The sequence below is a fragment of the Hyperolius riggenbachi genome, chromosome 7 (assembly GCF_040937935.1).
Source record: "Hyperolius riggenbachi isolate aHypRig1 chromosome 7, aHypRig1.pri, whole genome shotgun sequence".
NCBI lineage: Eukaryota > Metazoa > Chordata > Amphibia > Anura > Hyperoliidae > Hyperolius > Hyperolius riggenbachi.
In genome coordinates this window covers 91,232,155-91,248,476 of record NC_090652.1, presented here as the reverse complement: position 1 = coordinate 91,248,476, position 16,322 = coordinate 91,232,155, and the positions used below count along the sequence as shown (strand labels likewise).

General features: G+C 41.2%; 1 long non-coding RNA gene across 1 annotated transcript in view; it reads right to left on the bottom strand.

The window, feature by feature from the left end:
• Positions 1-15,873, bottom strand: part of LOC137524451 (uncharacterized) — a 214,824-nt gene extending 198,951 nt beyond the window's left edge. Inside the window, exons 1-2 of the long non-coding RNA XR_011022692.1 lie at positions 15,859-15,873; positions 11,383-11,515 (exon numbers count right to left, since the gene is read on the bottom strand). This is a non-coding gene — a long non-coding RNA (uncharacterized lncRNA). The remainder of the gene's footprint in view (positions 1-11,382; positions 11,516-15,858) is intronic.
• Positions 15,874-16,322: the final 449 nt, after the last annotated feature.

Below are 16,322 nucleotides of genomic sequence, written 5' to 3'. Positions count from 1 at the left end.
AGGCTGGAGCCAGTGAGTTAGTGCAACCATACATGAAATCACCCTGTAAAGAGAGTCTTGGTGGCAGAGCAACGGAAGTGTCTCTGAACCCATATAAAAATGTTAGCATGATATTAATTTTCTTTATAAGTGCTCTGTCTACTATCCTCAGAGGTAACAAACCAAGGAGTAGAAAGAATCCAGGCACCAACTCCAGCAGAGGCAATCACCGTGACCTTCATATACATCCCAATACACTTGACATCAAATACAGTATGAATGGCCTGACAGCCTTTTCGCAAGTCAAAGACCTGCTTCTTCAGAGGCAAAATTCCATACGGGATTCTTTCTACTCCTTGGTCTGTTACTATTGTCTATGTGGTCTGGAGGCACGACCACTACACTGTAAATCCCCATTGCCACCGTGCAATCTAGTGCCGATCTCAATACATTTATCTATTGCCTCTATCCTCAGAGGTATGATTCTACCCCCTCCTTCAAATTCTCTAGGATTAGGCTGAATTTAAGCTCATAGTGTTGTGAGGTACCCAGTAATATTTATACTTTACTCACCCAGTGCAGTATATAATCCAGTATAGGGGCCTGAGCACACTGCTGCATTGCTGATCGGATTTCAGGGTATTAATATTTCATGAAATTCTCACATATGTATAGCACTTTTTTCCTGTTCGACTCAAAGCGTTTGAGAGCTGTGGCCACAAAGTGGAGCTGAACTCTTGCACAGGACAGAAGGAAAAGAGAGAGAAATGCTCCCTGTATGTATTTAGATAGTTTAGCATGCCTAATTCCCCCCCCCCAACTGTGACTAATCAACACTGTAATTTGATCTCTCAGCTATTTAAGCACAGCAATCTCGGCAGCCTCAGCAGAGCAGCTTATTTGTAAACACAGGATGTTAACACTATGTTTGCTTCCATGAAAGGAGGAAGTAGACACACTGCAGATTTATTGCAGGATTTCTATCAGCTGTAATAAAATGGTTTTTTTAAGTTTATTATGCTGTTTATCTTTTAAAGCAGAGAGGAATATTTGAGTTCAGGTCCGCTTTAATGCACATTAAGTAGGACATCTTTGAGTGTTAGGAAGTCTCTCCCATAAACTAATTACTGGTTAGGTACCGGTTCCAGATAGGATTCAAATCCTGCTCTCCTACACAAACAATGGTGCCCTTAACCAGTACAATGTCCAACCTTACAGTGCTTAACAAAGACAGTCAGTGAGATATAAAACCAGTGAGATAGGATTACTTAGTTGGCAATCAAAATAGGGCCTTAACCACTTAACGACCAGCCAACGCCGATAGGCGGCGGCTGGTCGCAGTGGTATCTCCATGGAAACGTTCCATGTCAGTTCATGGAGGGAGTCTCCGTGAACAGCCTGCAAGCCTTCGATCGCGGCTCGCAGGCTAAATGTAAACACCCGGGGAAGAAATCCCCGGTGTTTACAGCATACGGCGCTGCTGTAACAGCAGCGCCGTAAAGGAGATCAGCAATCCCCGGCCTCTTATTGGCCGGGGATCGCCGGCATCTGATAGGCTGAAGCCTATCAGAGGCGTTACAGGACGGATCGCCGTCCTGTGCCGCCCCTAGTAAGGAGTATAGGGAGGGAAGGAGAGGGAGGGGGGAATAGCGCTGCGGAGGGGGGCTTTGAGGAGCCCCCCCGCTAACCACACAAAGCCTGTGGCGATCAGACCCCCCAGCAGGACATCCCCCTAGTGGGGAAAAAGAGGGGAAGTCTGATCGCCCTGCCTGCCACGCGATCTGTGCTGGGGGCTAAAGAGCCCACCCAGCACAGATCATACAATACTCCTGCGGTCCTTAAGTGGTGAACCCGAGGTGAGATATTTGTTTCCTTTTAACCAATACCAGTTGCCTGGCAGCCCTGCTGATCTATTTGACTGCAGCAGTGTCTGAAGTACACCAGAAACAAGCATGCAACTAATCTTGTCAGATCTGACAATGCCAGGAACACCTGCTATGCTGCATTCTTGTTCAGGCTCTATGGTTGAAAGTATTTGAGGCCAGGCAACTGGTATTGCTTAAAAAGGAAATAAATATGGCCGCATCCATAAAACTCTCACCTTGGGTTTTTTGTAGGCTAGGCCAGTTGCATAATGCACACATTATGAGTGTGAACTGCAATGGAGGCTGGACATAGACTTTAATACAAAGCCTGCATGCAGCGAGAGTTAGAATAACGCGATCATTTACAACGCGGTACTGTGACCAGACCCATAGAATTGTATGGGCAATGATTTGACATGAAGAAGTCTTCTGCAACACAACTGAGCACTGTGAACTAGCCCTAAAGCGGGATTCAACTCTGACATAACTATAATAACATCTCGAGCTCACTCCAACCTGAATTATCGCAAATTCTTTCTGTTTTAGGAAAGCAAATTTTTGTTTTTCTTAACATCTTAGTAAGGGGGCTTTTAGGACCATTGTAGTCCCTTACACACTCCAATGAGTTCTGGGTCACCATGAGCTTGCTGGTTAGTCTGTACCTCTCGGTTTACAAGCCCTACTCCATAGAGCCAAATTAATCCATGTCATGCACTGATGAGGATCAAACAATCCGAAACAGTCTGTATGCATGTTGGATTATTATGGCTCTGTACAATTTAACAAGCTGACACATCATTGCAATCCAGCGGTTCTGGAGGTGTGTTTAGCTTCTAAGGGTACAATGGTTAATTTGCATATATTCAGCAGTGGTGCTCTGGGAGACATCTCGAGCTCACTCCAACCTGAATTATCGCAAATTCTTTCTGTTTTAGGAAAGCAAATTTTTGTTTTTCTTAACATCTTAGTAAGGGGGCTTTTAGGACCATTGTAGTCCCTTACACACTCCAATGAGTTCTGGGTCACCATGAGCTTGCTGGTTAGTCTGTACCTCTCGGTTTACAAGCCCTACTCCATAAAGCCAAATTAATCCATGCCATGCACTGATGAGGATCAAACAATCCGAAACAGTCTGTATGCATGTTGGATTATTATGGCTCTGTACAATTTAACAAGCTGACACATCATTGCAATCCAGCGGTTCTGGAGGTGTGTTTAGCTTCTAAGGGTACAATGGTTAATTTGCATATATTCAGCAGTGGTGCTCTGGGAGACTTCTCGAGCTCACTCCAACCTGAATTATCGCAAATTCTTTCTGTTTTAGGAAAGCAAATTTTTGTTTTTCATAACTATAATAAAAAGGTGTTTTCCTACTTTTTATTACCTATACAGTTATCATATTTGGTGCACAAGTAATTGTCTGTTTACAAGTTACAAGTTCCCAAAATACAGTTTATCTGCTTTGAAAGCTGATGTTGTAATTTATTGCATAGCTGCTATATTTATATATACAGTATTTATGTTTAGCTACCAATTGATTTTCTGGTGGTTGGTATTATACCATTAGAGCAAAGAAGAAATGTGTTGTACCACTTTAAGCAAAAATGTATAATATGAGCCTAAATCCGCTTTAAACTGACACCCCCCTTTGTTTATGCTGTTATATAAATTACCACTATGTTTTCTTTGCTATTAAAGCCTACTGTGTATGTCTTGAAGGCTTTTACTGTCTACAAGAGCAATCAATGAACAAACAAACCCAAGAATGTTTCTGTAAAGATCATTTATTTAATCAATGCAGTATTTAGAGGTTAAAAAAACAACAACATCCAGAGAAGCAGAAACAAGCCTTTCCGATGCAGTTTATGCATTACAGCTGTACTGCAGACCTAGTATTAAGTCCTCACGTGGCTATAGTCTTTGAACTTCTAAATCTCCCAGACCAGGTTTGTCACCTGACCCCCTATGTGCTGTCACCTATGTGCCCTCGACATTCAGCAGGCTCAGCAGTCAACTACAGAAACAGGGAAGCAGTAAAAAAAAAGGCGCATATGGCTAGTGGACAAAAAGCTTGCCGCCATAGACTGCAATGCAAAATATCGGCTATTGGGCGCCCGAGAGGAAATTTGGGCGCCTGAGAAACAGCGGTTGCAGGGATCGTGTTAACAAAAGTTTTCGTTTACAGAACAAGGTTTATTACAAATATCGTTTACAAGTTCGTTTTAACTTTGTGGTTTACTTATTTTGTTCATTTGGAAATTTCGCTTATAGTAGCTTTTACTTATTTTTCCGTTTTTAAATTTCGCTTTCAGGGCTGTAACAAGTAAATTTTCGTTTACACTTATTTTATCATTTAAAATTTGTTTTTATACGTATAATGCTTAAATATCGTTTTCAACCTTGTTCTATTAGAAATACATCGCTTTTGGTATTAACTTTGTTTCTTTACACTTGTAATGCGTAGATTATAGTTTTATTAACTTACTAATATATCGTTTTTAACATTACCGTTATTTTAAGATTTTTTAATGCGTTCGTGATTGTAAGGCTATCTATTCTATTATATAGATATACCTTTTTCTATTTATAATATTATTAATGTGTACGTGATTTTAAGGCTATTTATTCTATTACAAATATATAAATTATTCTATTCCTGTTCTTTATAGTGAAGTATTTTAAGGATTAAATATATTATTGTTTATATGTGTGTAAGGGTGTTTGTGCAGTGGGGATGGTTAGGGTTAGGCACCACCAGGGGGATGGTTAGGGTTAGGCACCACCAGGGGAGATTTAGGGTTAGGCACCCCCAGGGGGTGGAAAGGGTTAGGCACCTCCAGGGGGGTTTTAGAGTTAGCCACCACCAGGGGGGTCTTAGGGTTAGGCAGCACCAGGGGGTGGTTAGAATTAGGCACCACCAGGGGGGTCTTAGGGTTAGGCACCACCAGGAGGGTCTTAGGGTTAGGCACCACCAGGGGAGTCTTAGGGTTAGGCACCACCAGGGGGGTCTTAGGATTAGGCACCACCAGGGGGGTCTTAGGGTTAGGCACCACCAGGGGGGGGGGGTCTAGGGGTTAGGGATAGGTACAGGGAGGGTTCTGTATGAGAGTAGGGTTAGGTATAGTTACAGTACAATATACACCACCAGGGGGGTGGTTAGGGTTAGGCACCACCAGGGGGATCTAGGGGTTAGGGATAGGTACAGGGAGGGTTCTGTGTGAGAGTAGGGTTAGGTATAGTTACAGCACAATATATGTAATATTATATACACATTATTAAATTATGTATATTTACACAAAGGCGGGGTCTAGGGGTTAGGGATAGGGAGAGATCTGTGTGAGCCTAGAGTTAGGTATAATTTCAGTAAAATACTTGTAAAATCTACCATTGTATTACTATGCTCAATACAAGTGTAAATATCGTTTTTTGTTGTAGACGCTATTTGAGGTTTCATTTCAGAATTCGTTTGTTGTTATAGACGGTATTTTGCCATTTAATTTCCATTTATTCAACCTATTTAGCACTACATTTTCCTTTACAAGCTATAAACGAAAAATATTGTTTTACATTACAACTTACACGCCAGAAACAGACATAATCAATAGAAGCAGCTGTCTAGCAGTCTGAATCCTGCACAGCTTAGCTCAGCAGGGTAAGTAAGGTCATCCATGGGAGCCTTTGCCTTAGGCTATGTTCAGATGAACGTTAGAAAGGAAAGGGAAATTGTAATTTAAAGTAGATCCGAGATAAGCTTTTACTCATTGCATAATTGTGTTTCTTCCATATACTTTAAAGGGCATTCCTCAAGCCAAATACTTTTTTTGCTTTGTTTTAATACTCTAATTCCCTATAAACTAAACAAGCCTCGCCCACAGGTTCTCCAGAGTGCCTTGGCACTCTGAGCCTTAGTGGCAAGGTCTTATGGAAGCTCAGTCTGGGCAGGAGAAGGAGGAAGTTACTAGCCAGAGATTTCAAAGGCAGAGGGAGGAGGAGAGGAGAGTGAAATTTTCACAGGCTGAGGACTGGAGATGCAGATCAGCTTGCCTGTGTGTAATGTGACAAACAGAACATGGCTGCTCTCATTGTATCACAGGAATAAATAATCATAAACTGTTGAAGCTGTTTGCAGCTAGATTTGCTATGTAAAACTATCTAAACTTTAGATAAGATATATAGACAAGTTACTTGTTATAGTTAGTTTTTATCTCGGATCCGCTTTGAAGGATAACCGCAGTTATGTAACACTCTCTGCCACTACCCCACCAAGACCCTGGATTCACCTTTGTTTTCCCATACCCTCAGGTACCGGGGGTTTCATACACTGAAAAGCTGACACTTTCGTTTATATCCATTCAACACTGCTGCTTAGTGGCTAGTAAAAAACTGTGATGCTAGTGATAGAGAAACATAAGCATATAGGCATTTCTATTTATTTCACACAAGACATATAATATTTACGTCACACTTTTCTCCCGGAAGACTCAAAGCGCTTCAGAGCTGCAGCCACTCTCAGGGTGCTCTACACAGGCAGTCAAGAGCATTTACCACAAAAAGATCAGAATGAGTAGCAATAGGTGACCGCAGCTAAGAGAGAACAGCATCCAAAGTTCAGAAATTCGGTAAATGAGTCAGCGCAGATCAAAGAAAGTACCGTATATTCCGGCGTATAAGACGACTGGGCGTATAAGACGACCCCCCAACTTTTCCAGTTAAAATATAGAGTTGGGGATATACTCGCTGTATAAGACTACCCCTCTTCAAAACATGCCGCCTCCATCCTCCTGGCCCACCCCTGTATACATCCTCTGCACCTCACATCAAAATGAAAATAAGAACATAGTACTGGCATTACTGGTGGGTGCTGCAATTATCCAGGGGAGGGAAAAGAAATCGGGCTGTGCTTTTTAAGAACTGGCAAAGCTTGCTATGCCTATAGTACATTGTGCCAGGCAGAGCTCTACATTACATACCGGGTGCTGCAGTCAGGGGAAAGATCCATCTGGGTCGCACTGGGTGTCAGGCGCCGAGTGTACGTTCTTGTGCCAGGCAGAGCTTTAAATGACGTACCGGGTATGCAGCCATGGCGGAAAGGTCAGTTTGCAAAATCTGTTTCAATTCAAAGTTTACTGCAATCCCGGATAACATCTTGCCAACAGCCGCTCGTGTGGATAGCAGGGCAGCTTCCTGGTTCGGGGGTCACCTGACTGACGTATGCGCTCCACTACTCAGTGTGTTCCACCTCCGGCAATCTCTTTCAGCGTGAGCGCACACGTCACAGTCAGGTGACCCCCGAACCAGGAAGCTGCCCTGCTATCCACACGAGCGGCTGTTGGCAAGATGTTATCCGGGATTGCAGTAAACTTTGAATTGAAACAGATTTTACAAACAGACCTTTCCACCCTGGCTGCATACCCGGTACGTCATTTAAAGCTCTGCCTGGCACAAGAACGTACACTCGGCGCCTGACACCCGGCGTATAAGACGACCCCCCACTTTTCAGAAGATTTTCAGGGGTTAAAAAGTCGTCTTATACGCCCGAATATACGGTAAACATTGTCACCATGCCAAACTATCACAGTTTTGAACACTTAGATGTGCATCCCGACATTAAACAAAGGAATAAGGCTTGCCAGCCTCATACAGCCCACGTTATAAGGTTGTAGGAAAGGCATGTTATCCCCAGGTGGTCAGGTTGATCCTCCAAGCTCAAGAATATGATGTCCTCCTCCATTCGAAATATGGTATGGAAGGTATATTATAAACGACAACAAGCAGCAATACTAAAGAATCTCTCTTTCTATTCAGTAAGCCTACAACTATTTCTGTAGGAGTTCTTGGGCAAGACTCCCTAACACTGCCACTGCCTACTAAGTGCGCTCTAGTGGCTGCCTTGCAAGTGCTTTGAGTCTGACAGGAGAAAGGCGCTATACAAATACTGGAATTATTACTATTCTAAAAAGTATCAAACCAAATAATACATAAATAGAGCACTTACATACGGGGCCCAGAACATAGGTACCCTGAAATCAAAATGCACGCGTGTGCTGGCCAACATCAAGGTTAAAAGTATAAAAGGTGTCGCCTGTCTCCTTCCCAGCCAAGAGCATTACTCAAAGACTCCTTACTACGTTACCTACTGGCTTGAACCAGGATTCAAACACTGCAGGGGCATAACAATAGACCCTGCAAGGGACGCAGCCGCAGGGGGGCCCAGAAGCTGCAGGGGGCCCCGTGCGGAGAGAAGTTTCTTTTCCCTGTCCTGAGAGACTGACAATTAAGGTCAGGGAGAGGAAACATTTTCTGCTCTCTGCACAATTGTTTTAATGACTGCATCTGCTTAGCCACTGATAAAGAATCATTCAAAGTTTTGCTGATAGTCCCTATTCAGTGTGCAGTAGGGTCTTGTGTACAACACCCAGCCCCCAACCTCTCTATTCCTCCCCAAATGCTGTGTACTGTAGTGATGCTGAAGAAGTCTGCAGAGCCAGTCCTGCTCCATCAGAGATGGACAGAGTGAGTGTAATAAGCAGAGGCTGGAAGCACACTCGTCTGTCAGTTTTCTGCACACCATCTGTTTCTGTATGTGTGAGAGCATGCATATTTTATCACAGAAGCTAATGTAATTGACAGAGACAATGCATGCAGTGCTTTACTGCTGTCTGTTTTTATCTGCATGGGGAAAACACATTGAAGTGTGCACTAGCCAAATGAATAACATTGGGTTTCAGTTTACCTGCGCAGAAAGTGAGGGGGAAGGGGGGGGGGCATCCAAAGTTTTGCAGGGGGGCCCAGTGATTTCTAGTTACGCTCCTGAAACACACGTCAAAGGCTCAAACCTTACATCACAGGCCACAGTCTTTCCAGTATGCTATCTAGCTGCTTCTCTCTGCTGCAAGTTAGGTCCAGTGTTACACCCAGCAGTGGACATGGTGGCAGCAGATATGTTAAAGAGGAACTCCAGTGAAAATAATGTAGTAAAAAAAGTGCTTCATTTTTTACCATAATTATGTATAAATGATTTAGTCAGTGTTTGCCCATTGTAAAATATTTCCTCTCCCCGATTTACATTCTGACATTTATTACATGGTGACATTTTTACTGTGGGCAGGTTATGTAGCTGCTCCTAGCTGTTTTGGCTGTTAGAGACAGCTGTAAACAGGTGTCTCTGTAAACAGCTAATTCCTGTCTGTGCACATTGTTACATTGTGGCAGTTTGCCCAGAGTACCGCGGTACTCAGAGCTTCTTGTGGGAGGGCTTTCAGCACAAAATCAGTCATACAGCGCCCCCTGATGGTCTGTTTGTGAAGAACATTATATTTCTCATGTAAAAGGGGGTATCAGCTACTGATTGGGATAAAGTTCAATTCTAGGTTGGAGTTTCTCTTTAAAGAGACTCTGTAACAAAAATTGCATCCTGTTTTTTATCATCCTACAAGTTCCAAAAGCTATTTTAATGTGTTCTGGCTTACTGCAGCACGTTCTACTATCACCATCTCTGTAATAAATCAACTTATCTCTCTCTTGTCAGACTTGTCAGCCTGTGTCTGGAAGGCTGCCAAGTTCTTCAGTGTTGTGGTTCTGTGATGCATTTCCCTCCTCCAGGCCCCTCTATGCACACTGCCTGTGTATTATTTAGATTAGGGCAGCTTTTCTCTTCTCTCTTATCTTTTACAAGCTGGATAAATCCTCCTCTGAGCTGGCTGGGCTTTCACATACTGAGGAATTACATACAGGCACAGCTGTCTGCACTCTGCAGGAAGAAACAGCCTGACACTTCAGTGGAAGATAGCTGCAGGGGGAAAGAAACACACAAATGATCTCTTGAGATTCAAAAGGAAGGGTGTATACAGCCTGCTTGTGTATGAATGTATTTTCTATGTGTGGACATACTGTACATCAACCTACTTCCTGTTTTGGTGGCCATTTTGTGTGTTTATAAACAAACTTTTTAAAACTGTTTTTAACCAATTTTAATGCGGCGAGGAGCGGCGAAATTGTGACAGAGGGTAATAGGAGATGTCCCCTAACGCACTGGTATGTTTACTTTTGTGCGATTTTAACAATACAGATTCTCTTTAACAAAACAGTTTGATTACATAGCCCCCGGTGCCTGCTGAGAAAGGGGTAAAGAGACAAAGGAGTTGCATTTGCCTGTGACCTAGGAAGAAAGTGGGTAAGGTGGGGGGGGGGGCATTTTGGGTACTGTGCTCTCTGTTTGTGCTTAGTATTTAAAGTTGTGTGGTAACTAGATTACTAGATGCTCTCCTGTGTCATTAACAAAAATCTGCTGGGATGAAGTGGTACAAAGCGACAGACCAGTCACTACGCCTCAATCGATTTCTAATCATTGAGTGATTGAATGATTGTTGGATATGGGCCTATTTAAGCTTATTTATGACTAACTGAATCTGTTCACAGTATTTCTTTAAAGCGGTATAAAACCCTGACATAATACTCAATAAAAACATGTTTTCCTACTTTTTATGTGCCATACGGTTATTCTATTTGCTTTTGTGCATAAGTATTAGTATTCATTTAGAAATGATACGTACACTTGTTTTGCTCTGAAAGCTGACTTTGCATTTTATGTATAACTGCTTTATTCATGTTCTAACAAGCAGAAATGCTTTCTAAATTGTGTGACTTTGTTCAGGGGACCCGGCAGTGTAGGAGAAGAGTTTATTTACATTCCTCACTTGATACAATTAACCACTTAGCAACTTCTGCCACGCTTTTCTACGTCCTTGTTTACAAACACCTATAAACACATGTAAATATTTGGTTCTGTTTTCTATTTTTAGAAAACTGAGTACGTATAGCACCATCTTGTGGCCAAAAAGTAAAACTACTTTCAAATACACCATTATTCACTTACCATAGATAAATTAAATACATTTTCATTATTTTTGAAACTCCTTCACCCCTAACCCAAAATTAAATATTATCGCCATACTTTGTACTAGGGACACAATTTAAACATTGTAATAACCGGGACAAATGGGCAAATAAAATGTGTCTGTTTTATCTACAATAGCACATTTTATTTTTAAACTACAATGGCTGAAAGCTGAGAAGTTGTGATTTTTTCTCATTTTTTTCTTCTTCTTCCCTGTCAAATGCATATAAAATAAAATAATTCTTAGCATAAAGTACTGCCCAAAGAAAGCCTAGTTTTTCCCGCAAAAAAATAATGTATAGATCATTTCAGTGTGATAATTAGTGATAAAGTTATTACCGAATGAATGGGAAGAGCTTTTGAAGGGGAAAAAACCTGTGGTAGAGAAGTGGTTAAACACAAGATAACATTATCTACAACTTCGGATGCGTCCAGATTTCTCTGCACTTAACTTTTAAGTCCTGTGTATAACCCTTTGAACGCTGTTCTAGTAAGAAAAAATTCTGGTTGTATATAATATGCTGTAAATAATCTATTAGAGCAAAGAAGAAATGCTGGGTTTCATTCCGCTTTAAAATAGCTGTGCATGTTGTTGTTGCGTCCTCTGCTTCTGGGTTATGACTCACATCTGCCACCACTGACCTTGCTAAGCGGTTGTTTCAGAGGCTTGGTTCTGGATCCTCTGGCTGTGACTATTAGTATGCTTCTTGACTGAGGTTTCATTTCTTCCCTCGGCTGGGTGGCTGGCCTGAACCCTCACAAGTTTAAAGAGGAACTTTAGCGAAAAGGGGAAAAAAATAGATCAATACATTGCAAAGTGAGAATTGAAAAAATAGAACAGAAATCAAGAAATTATTGCTATTTGCCATGTACAGTGCTGCCCATAATTATTCATACCCCTGGCAAATGTTGACTTAGTTACTTTTATTCAACCAGCAAGTAATTTTTAATGGGAAATGACATGTCTCCCAAAAGATAAGTGTCAGGCGTTTTTATACGATGCGGTCATATAAACTATAACCGGATGTATAAAATCAAACACTAAGGCCTCCTACAAAAATAATATTACTATATTAAACGCCCAACCTTAAGTCCTTATAGCAAGTTTCTCAAGCTACTGGTACAAAGAGTGAAAAGTCAGGACAACTGACTTATTTTTAAAATAATTTATTAAATACACAAGTTGTCATAATATTTATAAATCAAATAATAGGAATCAAACAATAACCACCAAATATTAATAACCACAAAGTACTTCTCTAGATAAGCTGATTATAAACTTCAGAGCAAAGCTGACCACAGATATTAACCAATAAAATCAATCACAATAGGCTGTGCAACCATAAGATGGCATACATTTTATCTTACTTGCAAGGCTTAGTGATAATGCACAATCTAACAAGGGAAAAATATGGAAGCAGATCTAGCTAATCTAAAAATATCTTAATATGTAAACAAGAATAGTATCTATTTTACTTTGCTGTAAACTCTTATTTTATAAAATATCTAATTTTAAAGGAAAGGAAAAGATATTAAATTATGACCTGATCTGTAAATGAAACTTTTATATCAACTAATCTCTATCTCCCTATCAAGTTACAAGCTTGGAAAAAAAAGAATACATTAATAAAAAATGTAGAGAAAAATGAACCCAAATCAAACACAGATATTCCTAGTTGCAATTCCAGTAAGGTCACATGTTCAGGGTATTCTATACAAGGCAAAGAATCACTAAAAATCCAAGCCCCTAACTTAATTGGCTTTGATATAATTAAAATGTATAATTACCAATAATATGACTTTTTAGGTGGGAGTTGCCTCAAGGCTTGTAGGGCGTGAGGGTCTGGAATCCCTTCTTTCCATTCAGAGGATGAGAGTGTATTTTCCTTAGAGAGAGTGTCTTTAGAGAGTGTGTGTAGAGTGTCTCATGCACTCTTAATTTATACCCCTCTAACCAGGGGCGTAACTAGGCCCCACCGGGCCCCCCTGCAGATTTTCTGAGCGGGAAGTGACGTCAGCCGCTAGAGGGAGAAGTCTCCGATGGAACGCACGGAAGCAGGTATGTATCTGCCCGCCGCTCGCTGCCCACCACAGCCCCACAGACACTTACGAGCTGGAGGGGAGCGCAGAGGGGAGAGCCCCGAGGTGAGGGAGAGGGGGGAACTACCCCTCTCCCCGCCGACTGTGGGCAAGGCTTTCCCCTCATGCTGCCACCCCTCCAGCACCCACAAAACGGCCCCAAGCGGGCCCCAGGGGGGGGGCCGGGCCCCCCCGCGGGCGCAGGGGCTGCAGGGCCTATTCCTACGCCCCTGCCTCTAACTAATAAAGATAGCCATACACTCGTTAGATTAGCAGCAGATAGATTTTCTGATCTATCTGATGTGTTTAGGAACATTTTTTACTAGGAACAGATTTCCAATAGATTTCAGTATGAAATCTATTGAAAATTGATCTGATGGCATTTTTTTGCCATCAGATTTCCATTAGGTCCAATGCAAAATGATAAGCCATCTGAAGAGATAAGCCTAATTTTTCCAACATGTCAGATCGATTAAAATCGATCGAAATCGGCCGCAAATCGATAGATTTTGATCGATCGGCTGAAAATCGGCTAAGTGTATGGGCCCCTTAACTTATAACTCAGCCCCCAGGTCAACTGGACCCAATCAAGAACTGAAAGGTGTGACTACAAGTTTAAAATTAACTAGCCCATTTGAATATCAATTTGAAGATCATTTTGATACCAACATTTTTTTTATTTCTGGATGTATAGTTTTTCACCAGGGGGCACTTTCATCTTACGTTCTGGGAGCATATAAAGACATTAAAACTTTGAACTCTTCCTAATCTAAAGAGCTTATTATTTGTTAGCATTTCATTAGATTGGAAGAATGGTCCATTTCTTCAGTAAATAAAAAAGGGCCTTTATCATATACAACCAGATGAAACTGGCCACTTCATAAGCCTTTACAAACTTAGCTGGAATTTCCCCAATGTTTGGTCAACTCATAAATTATGGTTCTTGGGTGTCTGGCCTAGGAGTTAAACATTAAAACTAAAACATCGCAGCTCTGTAGCAAATCTCAGAATGATCTGCTACATTTGGTATTGAGTAGATTTTCTTAATACTATGCATTTAACTAAATAAAATATGAAATAATGCTTATTACTATATATGGCATGCTATACATAATGACATACATATATAGAATCCCTAATAAGATTATATGAAATTCTATCTCAGTCCACCTTCTAACTCCAAGCTGTCTCTGGCCAGCTTGCTGCCCCTTGGACTGTAAACAAAGACTCTGGGATTTCAATATTGTCCAAGGCAGAGTAAACTTTTAAGATTTACCTAAAGTTTCAGATTATTACTCCAGTAAACATTCTTCAGACAGAGGAAAATCTTTCTGATTCAACAGTCTGTCACTAAACCATGTTCTCGGAATTTCACTACTCAGCTTTAAATTGGCTATACAACTTTAAATTTTATAAAATTATAATATAAAAGATCTATTTCTTGTAAGCCATATGATTAATCAAACATGCATGAATATATAATATAAATCAGGATACACTTGCTAATATCTATAATAAACCATACAATCATATAAGGTTATATTTTTTAAGGGACATTATGTTTTTAATCAACTTATAATTTTTTATTAATTCTTAATATCTGAAACCCTGACATAAGAGAATGTACAGGAGGCATTATTGTGGGGAAAAAAAACATTTCTCATGTTTTATTTACATTTGAGCACAATGTGTCCAGTCCATATTTATTCATACCCTTCACAAACTGTCACAGTCTGTGGGAAAATCCAACGTTCTATACCATTCCAAGTAGTCCAAGCTGTTCTAAAGCATCCTAATTACCCTGACTAATTGAGAACAGCTGTTTTAATCAATTCAACAGATGAAAAGCAGCAGCTCTCTGCAGTTGGTTTGTGGACAGTCGTGACTAAGACAAAGGAGCTCAGTGAGGACATGCGGCTGCGCATTGTGGCTGCTCACAAGTCAGGAAAGGGCTACAAGGCCATTTCTAAATGTTTTCCAGTTTCAGTGGCCACAGTGCAAAATCTTATTAAAAAAATACAAAATGTTTTGCACTGTGAAAAAACTCAGAGGACGTGGTCGGAAGCCAAAAGTGACACCTGTGCTGGTCAGGAGGATAGTGAGAGAGGTGATAAAGAATACAAGGATCACCACCAAGGCCACCCTGGTGAATTTGGGCTCTGCTGGTGGCAATGTCTCAAGGCAGACAATCCAACAGACACTGCACACTGCTGGGTTCCACTGACGTAGAACAAGGAGGACACCACTTCTCCAGGTAAGGCACACAAAAGCTCGCTTGGCCTTTGTAAATGGACATCTGGACAAAGAAGAAGACTGCTGGTCTTCTGAGAAACAAAAATTTAATTGTTTGGTCACAATGATGTTTCCTTCATTTGGCGTAAAAAAGGAGAAGCCTTCAACCCAAAGAACACCATCCCCACTGTCAAACATGGTGGTAGGAACCTAATGCTTCAGGGTTGTTTTTTCAGCCAATGGACCAGGGAACCTAATCACAGTAGACAGCACCATGAAAACAGAGTTATACATGAGGATTCTCAACGACAACATCAGGTAGTCTGCAAAGAAACTAGGCCTTGGCCACCAAAGGACATTGGTGACTATGACCCAAAACACACAGCAAAAGTGGTGAAGAAATGGTTAGCAGACAACAACATTAAGTTTTGGAGTGGCCCAGCCAGAGTCCTCACTTGAATCCAATTGAGAATCGGTGGAGGGAGCTAAAGATCAGAGTGATGGCAAGAAGACCCTCCAACCTGAAAGATTTGAAGCTCATTGCTAAAGATGAATGGGAAAAAATACACGTGGAGATATGCAATTATAGGAAGCGTTTGATTGCTGTAATAGTTAATAAAGGCATTTCTATTGATTATTGAGAAGGGTATGAGTAATTTTGGACTGAACACTTTTTGCTCAAATGTAAATAAAAGCTGTTATAATTCCTCTTGTACATCGTCTTATTATCTTTTGGTAGACACCTGTGTCATTTCCTGTCAAAAAATTACTTGCTGGTTGAATAAAAGTAACTGAGTTAAAATTTACCAGGGGTATGGATAATTTTTTTATAGATATACATATGCAGAGAGGAAGACACTGGTTGCTTGGCAGTTGGAAATAGCTGTTATTTCCCACACTGACACAAGGTTTACAGATAGGAAACTGTCAGGTCCTGACATCACACAGTGGGAGGGGCTTCATCACAATATCAGCCATACAGACCCCCTTGATGATCTATTCGAGAAAAGGTAAAGATTTCTCATGGGAAAGGGGGTATCAGCTACTGATTGGGATGAAGTTCAGTCCTTGGTTACAGTTCCTCTTTAATGCTGCTTGATCCACCCAATCACCATTTATGATGGGAAAGGTGGACCTTTTTTGCCTCAGGGCGGCACATTGCCTGCCGGTGCCACACTAATACGGAGTGTAGGAGCCGCTTGTCATTACCATGGCTGACCCAAAAGCTCAAGAGTAGAAAGCTCATTGCTGAAGTTCTGAAGAGACATACC